The sequence below is a fragment of the Pongo pygmaeus genome, chromosome 11 (genome assembly GCF_028885625.2).
Source record: "Pongo pygmaeus isolate AG05252 chromosome 11, NHGRI_mPonPyg2-v2.0_pri, whole genome shotgun sequence".
Taxonomy (NCBI): domain Eukaryota; kingdom Metazoa; phylum Chordata; class Mammalia; order Primates; family Hominidae; genus Pongo; species Pongo pygmaeus.
In genome coordinates, this window is record NC_072384.2 from 52,870,287 (window position 1) to 52,880,378 (window position 10,092).

The 10,092-nt window shown below is 35.5% G+C and overlaps 1 non-coding gene across 1 annotated transcript; it reads right to left on the bottom strand.

Moving 5' to 3' along the window:
- Positions 1 to 3,322: 3,322 nt before the first annotated feature.
- LOC129032253 (small nucleolar RNA SNORD56) lies at positions 3,323 to 3,393 on the bottom strand. The gene has a single exon (XR_008501268.1). It is a non-coding gene; the product is annotated as a small nucleolar RNA SNORD56 (small nucleolar RNA).
- Between the last annotated feature and the right edge of the window lie 6,699 nt (positions 3,394 to 10,092).

Consider the following 10,092-nt stretch of genomic DNA (forward strand, 5'->3'; position numbering starts at 1 on the left):
CTTGGACTTTCTCTAATTGCATAAATATGTCACTATCCATTCATCTTTAAGACTTGAGTACTATTTTTTATGTGCAGAGCACTTTTCACTGTGTTTTCTATTATTTACCTTCTATCCTTAGGATCTCTGCTTGAAAGTTGATTTCTCAGGCCAGGTGCGGTGGCTCACACCTGTAATCCCAGCACTTTGGGAGGCCGAGGCAGACGGATTGCCTTAAGTCAGGAGTTCCAGACCAGCCTAGCCAACATGGTGAAACCCCGTCTCTACTAAAAATATGAAAATTAGCCAGGCATGGTGGTGGGCTCCTGCAATTCCAGCTACTCAGGAGGCTGAGACAGGAGAATTGCTTGAGCCCGGGTGGCAGAGGTTGCAGTGAGCTGAGATCATGCCATTGCACTCCAGCCTGGGTGAAAAGAAACTGTTTCAAAAAAAAAAAGTCAATTTCTCATAAAGGCCTTCCCATTCTCCCAAGATTATGTTAGATTTCTTGTGCTCTGTAATAATCTCTCCTATAATTCTATAATTTATCTTGACAATGCTTAACTACAGTTAGTAATTTTATCTGTCAATCATTTACCTACCTATATGTTTGTCCATCTGTCCATTCATCCATCCATCTACATATCTATCATCTATCCGTTTATTCATCTATCTACCTATCTATCATCTATCCATCCAACCACTCATCCACCCACTAACCTACCTACCTACCTACCTGCCTACCTGCTTACACATCTACCTAGGGTAATTGTTAACATTTATCTCCCTTTTAGATCATAAACGCCATGGAGTTCTTGTACTATGTTAGTCACAGAACAAAACGTATAGTATGTACTCAAGAAATACTTTTTGAGTGAGTGAATGAATGAATAAATGAGTATAATCTGACAAAAATCTTGATCTGTTCAATTGTATTTTGACTACCATGATTATGGAATGTGTTATTCAAAGATTTACAAAGTACACTAGCAGAAAAGCATTTATCTTTGCTATCCATTTGATGGTATGACTAGGGTGTAAGGAGTATAGGAATAATACTATTTTATATGCACAATGACTGATAATTTTCAAATCAGAGAATAATGCCCTCCATTTCCAATGATGTACATTGATAGATAAGAAAATATAAATCTTTAAAGTAGAATATTAGATAATTTTGCCCTTTTTGGCATGTCATATACACGAAATCATTCAATATGTAGCATTTGTTTTCTGCCTCCTTTAACAAAATGTATTTAATATTTATTCATGCTGCTATGTATCAGTGTTTTTTTCTATTAATTGCTAAGTGTCATTCCATTGTAGGTATGTAAGTTCTGTTGAGTCATTCAACTGGTGAAGGACATGTTAGTTGTTCCCAGCTTGTGGTGTTTCACATACAAGTCATGTGTCAATATAGATTTACAATTTATAATACTTGAATAAATACCAAGAATTTAGATTGAGTGTATATATTTAATGTTATTAAAAACTACCAAATTATTTTCCAAAATTATTGCACTTTTACATTTCCACCAGAAATGAGTTCCTATTACTCAACATTTTCCATAGCAATCAACAGTGTCAATCATTGAACTTTTAGCCATGGTAATATATAAGTACTGATTTCTCATTGTGGTTATAATTTAGATATTCCAAATGTCTAACGAAGCTGAATATCTTTTCAAATACTTACATGAAAACATGTCTGTTAAAAAATCTGTCCATTAAAATAACTTTTTCAGATATAAGCAAGTAGAATATTAGAATATCCATAATTACGCTTCCCCATATGAGAAGTCTAACAAGAAGAACCATAAGTTGCCCCATGAGATGGAGAAAAGACATATGATAAAGTTTATTCTTTATTATTTATTTTAAAAATAACAAAATGGGAAAATATAATGATTTTTTTTGAGGCATAGTCTCACTCTGTCACCCAGGCTGGAGTGCAGTGGTATGATCATGGTTCAGTGCAGCCTTGACCTTCTGAGCTCAGGTGATCCTCCTGCCTCAGCCTCCAGGGTAGCTGGGACTAGAGGTGGATGCCACAATGTCTGGGTAATTTTTTGTGTTTTTAGTAGAGACAGGGTTTTGCTATGTTGCTCAGGCTGGTCTCAAACTCCTGGGCTCAGACAATCTCCCTGCCTCAGTGTCCCAAAGTGCTGGGACTACAGGTGTGAGCTACCATGCCTGGCCTATAATGATTTTTTAATATACAAGTTCATTTAAAAATAATCTCTATTTTCTCATATATGTCAATCATGGAGATTCAGGGGTATTTCTCCTTATATATTTCTTGCCCCCAAATCAGCATTATACTTGATAGTGAAAAATGAGCATATACATTAAAGTCAGGAAAAATGTCAGGATGCCCATTCTCATCACTGTCTTTTAACATTGTTTTGAAATTACTGTCAAGGAGTGGGATTGAAAAGATTAGGTGGTGGAAAGACAATGATTTTTGTTTCTAAGTTTTTTCTTTTTTGCTTTATTCCTTTATATGTTATTTATATTTATTACTTTTAAAAAATAAAAACACTATCACTACAAACAGACATCTCTATACATAAAGTTTACATTACATAGCATGGTCTATATTAAAAAAGAATTAGAGTCTGACTCACTTCTCAAACTTGCTAAATTCTGTTACTCTGGACTATTGAGAGCAGAAGATTATAGATTTAGGGATAGGAGTTAGGCAAAAGTAGAAATAAGCCAGGTTGGAGATTTTAGGATGAGAGGCAGACATTAGTTTTGGTCAGTACCACTGTGGAATTTGGAATCAGGTGAAATAAATCATTAAGATTCAGGAGTCAACATAGTCCACCAAGCTTTGAACAAAGGAAGTGCATAGTAAGTACTTCCTACATATCAGGCACAACTTATTTTGGCTGAGTTAATTCTATACATTTTCTTAAAAGGTAGAACTAGCCATCTTTATTTTACACTGGGGAAATATAGAGAGAAATTAAGTAATCTAGGAAGGCTTGGACTTGAACCCATGTCAGTCTAACTCTAAAGACTACACTCTTAACTACTGAAGTATACTTCTACTTATTTGGATGTTTCTCAAGCAGCAGATCTGAACTTCAGGCGAATCTATCAGATTAATTCTGCTGGTTTATCTTTCCCACGTGGACACCATCACTATTTTGAATACTACTTTCAAACTCAGATTTTCCCAGTAATTTACAGGAACTATGTTGATTTTTTAAAGCATTTTTCAGAATTTTTTGCCTATAGGTGTATTTTTCAAACTCTGGATTTGAACCCAGTAATAGGTCATGGAATCAATCTAGTGGATTGTGATTAGCATATTTTTTCTTCTTTTATCTTTTCTTCACTCAGACCCAAAGCTTCAACACTCATTAGGTAAGCTGCTGCTGACAAAAAATATTGTCATGCTAATAGTGTATTTTAAATGTAACAATGCAGAATAGGAATACAGGGATAAATAGAAAATATCAGAGTTTATTAAACATAGTGATGACAAATATTCTGTGAGACATTATTTCCAGATATGCGTAGACACACACACACACCATGATGTATAGATTGCAATGTAAAATATATTCTTTACATTGAAAGGTTTAAAAGCCACTGGCCTATAGAACATCTTGGGTTCAGATTAAGTGCTCTTTTGTTTTCTGATTTTTATTTCAAGTAAATAAGTCTTGTCGCCCTAATAAATATAAACCTAATTGCAAACGTAAAGGTAAAATGGCATACATCTCTAAGTTTATTATTGCACCTGAACTGATGCTTGGCACATAACAGGTTCTCAACAAATATTATTATAATTGTAAATGTAGGTGAAGAGGCTGGGATAGCACTGGGGAGCAGTGGGCATCTGGCCAGATCCATAGCTAAGCTCTCATAGCTCTGACCTCCAAAACTGCTAGACCAAGGCAGGACTGAGAGACACCAAACAACAAGATGCAAGGTGTCAGATAGGAGCACTGATTATTTTATATGGCTTGTTTTTTTTCTGATGATCAATGTGGAAAATATGCACTACAAAGAAATAAAGGGGAAAAATACACCTATAATCCTAAAACTGAAAGATAACCACGATTATTTATAACATTTACAGCCTATTAATATTTGCTACATCTTTCTCCTGTCTTTCCTGTAGTATTACTCTGGTAGTACCCTATGCACGTGCCTTACCATATAATAAATTCTCTTCATAATTATAGTTTTATTGGTTATATAATAGCTAATTCTAGCTCTGTTTCACAGCTTATTCAAGCATTGTCTTACTGTCAAAAAGTTAGATTGTTTCTAATTTGTAATATTATAAATTATGACCTAACAGCTTTATGTAAAACTTTTCCTGATTTTTTTTATGTCCTTGGATTCTCAAAAATGAAATAAATTGATTTAAAAAATGGACTTTTAAAGGCTCTTGATATATATTATGAGGTCTTGGATCATTCATTATGATCACATTTTAAATGGCAAGGCACTGTGTTCTAGGATACTCCACTTAAAGGGCCATTGTATTTTTCATATGGATCGATTTTTGGTGATTTTAATTACCCATATGCGTTTCCTCTTTTGTTACCTGAAAGTATCCATTGAGTTAAATCTAAAAAGTCTCAACTGACCTACAGAGCAATTACCATTTCCCTAATGAATGTTTGCAAAGCCAGAATTTTAACTGTAAATGAGGTTTGTGCATCTATGTTTGGATTGCATATGATGTCTCAGATTTAGGGTACTGATATAGATAAAAGACTTATCCTTTGTTCAAACAATAATAATATACTGTCTTTATTTTTTGGTTGTATGTAGTGAAGCATGTTGCTTTTCTATATTTATCAACACTGCCCACAATGTGAGTGGGTGGAATGGAGGATTAATAAGGAAACCTTGAAGCCAACCTATTTTTATGTGTTGCCTAGTTTATTAGAATAGAATCGTATTTTCTTTCTATTCCTCTAACAGTTTATTTTTTTTCCTCAAGCAGACAGATCTTTGTTGTCTAGGAAAAAAATTTATATAATGCTCCAGTTATGATAAATCTTCTGATATAGGGGGAGATATTTCTGGTGATAAATTAGACATTTTCTGTAGCCTAGCATTTGATCACAACTATCAAATCTGCCAGCATATATTGAGTTGCCATGATGGTAATTAAGAAACATATATTTCACCAAGTTATATTAAGTTCACTCAATTCTTCTGTTCTTTTTTTTCTCCAGGTTCCATTAAAAATCAGATTAAAAGAATACCATGAGAGAATGTGCAAGTTAACCTTTTCTACCTCTCCCCCTTTTCTGCATCTCAGGACACTTTTCAGGACCCCTTGCTATCTCAGGGACTCAGCCAAAGGCATCACAGTAGGTTCAGTCAAAGGCAGTGCTATGTCCCCTTAAACTCATATGTTGAAGCCCTAACCCTAAATGTAACTGTATTTGGAGATGGGACCTCCTAGGAAGTAATTAAGGTTAAACGAGGTCATAAGAGTGGGGCCCTGATCCAATAGGATTCATATCCTTATAAGAGACACCAGAGAGCGTGTGTGTGCACTTTCTGTCTTTCTGTCTTCTATTTCTGTCTCTCTCTCCCTGTTTCTCTCCCTGTCTCTCTTTATCTCTTTGTGTGTCTTTCTATCTCTCTGTCTCTCTCTCTCCTGTGCATGTACCAAGGAAAGGCCATGTGAGGACATATGGAGAAGGTGGCTGTCTACAAGCCAGGAACAGAGCCCTCACCAAAAACTGAATTGGCCAGAAACTTGATCTTGGACTTCTAGCCCCTAGAACTGTAAGAAAATATTTCTGTGCTTTTTAAGTTACCCAGTCTATGGTATTTTGTTATGGAAGCCCAAACCGAATACCAGAAGGCGGGGGCCAACAGTTTGAGGACAGGAGGAGGGGGAGGTCTGCTTACTTCTCACCATTTCCTTCTGCACCCTATGTTGTCTCTGCAAGTGCTTCTCTTTCATAACTGCAGTCCCTCAAAGAAGCCATGCACCCTGAGAACCCACTTCTGACGAAGATGTTTCCACCATGGCTCTGGCTCCCACACAGTGGAAAGTGCTCCTTTCCATTGTCCCTTCTGCCCTAGAGATGGTAATGGCTTCTTGCTGTTGCCAATCTATATTTGCACTACTCACCTCTACTTGTTTCTCAACAATTGCATTATCTATTGTCTTAGTCTGTTTTGTGTTGCTATAACAAAAATACCTAAGACTGGGTAATTTATAAAGAAGAGAAATTTATTTTCTCACAGTTCTGGAGGCTGGAAGTCCAAAATCAAGGTGGCAGCAGATTCAGTTGTCTCATAAGGGCTGCTCTATGCTTTCAAATGGTGCCTTGTTGCTACATCCTCCAGAGGGGAGAAACACTGTGTCCTCACATGACAGAGGTGGAAGGGTAAGTGGGATACATGTTACTTGCATCTGCTTTTATATAAGGGTCATAATTCTATTCGTGAAGGAAGAAGCCCTTATGACCTAATCACCTCTTAAAGGCCATACCTCTTAATAACATCACATTGACCAAGTTTCAATACCAGAATTTTGGAGGGGGCATATTCAAACCATATAATCTGGAAAACAGTTTTCTGTAGTAAATCTTTCTGGTTGAAAAACCCAGAGTATGGCTTCAGCTTTCTTGGATAGAGTTGACTGCTACAGAGGCATTTTACTTAACAAGCCTTCATTATTCAGGGTTTAGAATGAATCTTTCAGGTAATAATTGTTGGAGACTTCATGTAACCACTCTGACTTGTCAGATTAGTAATGTGAAGGCTATTCTACCATCATTTTCTACTAAAGTCTTCCTCTTTTATTCTCATAACTCATAATGCATTTAAATGGCAAAACTGCAAATTAAGTTTCTTCCAACATATTATACGTTGCTGCATTCACTTTTTATTTTCACTCATGTTTCTTTTTTCCTCCTCTATCTTACTCAACAAGTTAGTTTTTGTTATAAATATTTTTCAGTTTGAATGAAAAAAAAATGATTGAAGCGAAATGATCCATGATCAAATTTAACACTAGGAGACTCAGAGAAATCATGAACTCAGACGCTGATTTTGTCACTGACTGCTTCAGTAAAATCTTTAATTGTTCTTTAGATGATGTATTGGATGATGAGTTCTGATTCCCACAGATAATTGAGTCCTATACCCCTAGGTTTGATTTTTTTTTTTTTTTGGTCCACACTTTAAATTGTGCCCAGAAAATTCTCTGGATAGAATTTGATTGCAGATGTCTATTATATTCCAAGGAACACATATCAGTTCAGTCTTCCAAAGCATTTTATAATGGAGTGAAGCTGACCTTGTGATATGGTAGAACACTTATCAGGCCATTAAAATATCCCTCTTATGTAATAGTAGCCAGTTGCAATTGACCAAAAGAAACTTTGATGGGCTTTCACTTGGAAACTTGTGCAAGTATGTTCTTTATTTTGATTTCTTTCCATAGGACCTTCAGTTTTCCATAGCATGTTTCAAAAGAGGGATGAAAGTAAACACGACACAATATTTTAGTTAGGACCTATCTAATGTCTCACAGAGAAGATTTTCTATGAAGTTCAACCGTAAATGCAAATAAAGCATGTTCTGTACACAATTCATTGTCATACTTTGATATTTATCAAACACCCTAGGGAGGCATGATGTGCTTTCTTCCCAATTGCTGTATATTTTCAGCCTCCATCAAAAAGTATTATAATTAAATAAGTATTAATATACTAATAATTTAATTGAAACTATAAAAATAATCTAATTTATAACCTCAGAAAATATATTTTGACCTAAAATTATCAGCATTCATTAGTAAATTGTGTGTTCCTTTATACATTTTAATCTAGTAAATAAGATTCTTTTCTCACCCAATACTGGAATTAGCTTTAGCCTGTTTTCAGTAACCTCTTCCAACCCATATGTAACATCATTTATTGTCACAAAAACCTTCTTAGCTTAAGTCTATTATAATTTGTAAATGTACAGAATTTTTCTCTTCTCAAACTTGGTAAGAAATTCCCAAAGTATGAGTGCCTTCATCACCATTATCATTATCAAATAATACTGCTCTTCCCCAAGTGCATGAGGCTGCTGGAGACTACTAAATTGCATTAAATTCTTTCTGCTCCATTTTAGCAAGAGAAATTTGCCCAAGCGTATGCAGTATAGAAAGAGAAAGTGAGAGTTAAATATCACATCCAGATAATGCGCTCCGATGTGCTCCACCAAAACTAGCGTTTTACAGTAATTCCAGTGTACTGTATGTTTTTGTTCTGAACTAAAACTGAACTTGGGAGGAAATTTCATTTTCGATACTGTAAATTTACCATGAAAGAAATGGGAAATAGTGTCCCTAGGCAGTGTCAGAATGACTGCTGCTTTCCCTTCTCACTGCAATTAGAGTTCTAGCCCCAGGCGGCAGGTAGGTGCAGACACAGGTGACTTGCTTTTGATTGGCAGGCTCATGAAGCAGCTAGATGGGGGATTCCTGGGACTGAGTGGAGGATTCATTTACCTTCAAGGCTGGTTTTGGAAGCCCTGGCTTCCTGACTAAAAAATGTGGATTCTCTTTCATATAGGTTAGAATCAAATGTTGCATTGGCAAGCATCTGAAGGACAACCTCCTAAACAGCCAGCATCACTTGTACAGCTTCTGTAACTGTCATTGGTTTGGTTTTGGTTAACAAGTTTTCATGAGAATTTTATAACTTAGTGTTTACACTTTTAGCACTTGATGCTCTTTTTGCCTGCTTAGAGAGCTTCCTTTCAACTGATGCTGTGGCCCAAACATCAAAACATATGGCATAAGAATATGCTCATTTTCCTGAAATTTATATGTGATTTTCTGACCAAATCACAAATTGCAGGATTAAAAGTATCTTTTCTTAATTTAAAAATAAGAGACTATCCCATCTCTACTAAAAATACAAAAATTAGCTAGTTGTGGTGGAGGGTGCCTGTAGTCCCAGCTACTTGGGAGGCTCAGGTGGGAGAATTGCTTGAACCCGTGAGGTGGAGGTTGCAGTGAGCTGAGATTGTGCCACTGCACTCCAGCCTAGGCAACAGAGTGAGACTCCATCTCAAAAAAAAAAAAAAAAAGAATATGAGTATCATATGAATTTAGTGTTAAGTGAAATAAAATATTTTACAGCAGTGAAATAAATTATTATTATACAGCATTTCAATACAAAAGTAGTTTCCTTCTATCTAGTATTATCATTTAAATCATAATAGAATGATAGTCTTAGAAATCATAGATGACACAAACAAATGGAAAAACATTCCATGCCCATGGATTGCAAGAATCAATACTGTTAAGATGTTCATACTGCCCCCAAGAAATCTACAGATTCAAGCTATTCCTATTAAGCAACCAACATTGTTTTTCATAGAACCAGAGAAAAACTATTCTAAAATTTATATGAAACCAAAAAAGACCCAGAATAAGCAAAGCAATCCTAAGCAAAAACAACAAACCTGGAGGCATTACATACCTGACTTCAAACTATACTATAAGGCTATAATAACCAAAATAGCATGGTACTAGCACAAAAATAGTCATATAGATAAATGGCACAGAATAGAGAACCCCGATACAAAGTCGCACAGCTATAACCATCTGATCTAAGCCATCAAAATTAATAAGTGGAAAAATGACACCCTATTCAATAAATGGTGCTGGAATAGCTGGCTAGCCATATGCAGAAGAATGAAACTAGACCACTACCTCTCACCATATTCAAATATTAACTCAAGATGGATTAAAGATTTAAATGTAAGACATCAAACTATAAGAATCCCAGAAAAAAGACCTAGGGAAACACAATTCTGGATGTTGGCCTTGGGAAGGAATTTATGACTAGTCCTCCAAAGCAATTGCTACAAAAACAAAAATTGACAAGTGGAATCTAATTAACTTAAAGAGCTTCTGCACACCGAAAGAAACTATCAACAGACTAAACAGACAGCCCACAGAATGGGAGAAAATATTTGCAAACTGTGCATTCCATAGAGGCCAAATATCTGGAATCCATAAGGAACTTAAACAATTGAACAATAAACAATATATAACCCCATTAAAAATTGGCAAAAGATATGAACAGACATTTATCAAAAGAAGACATATGA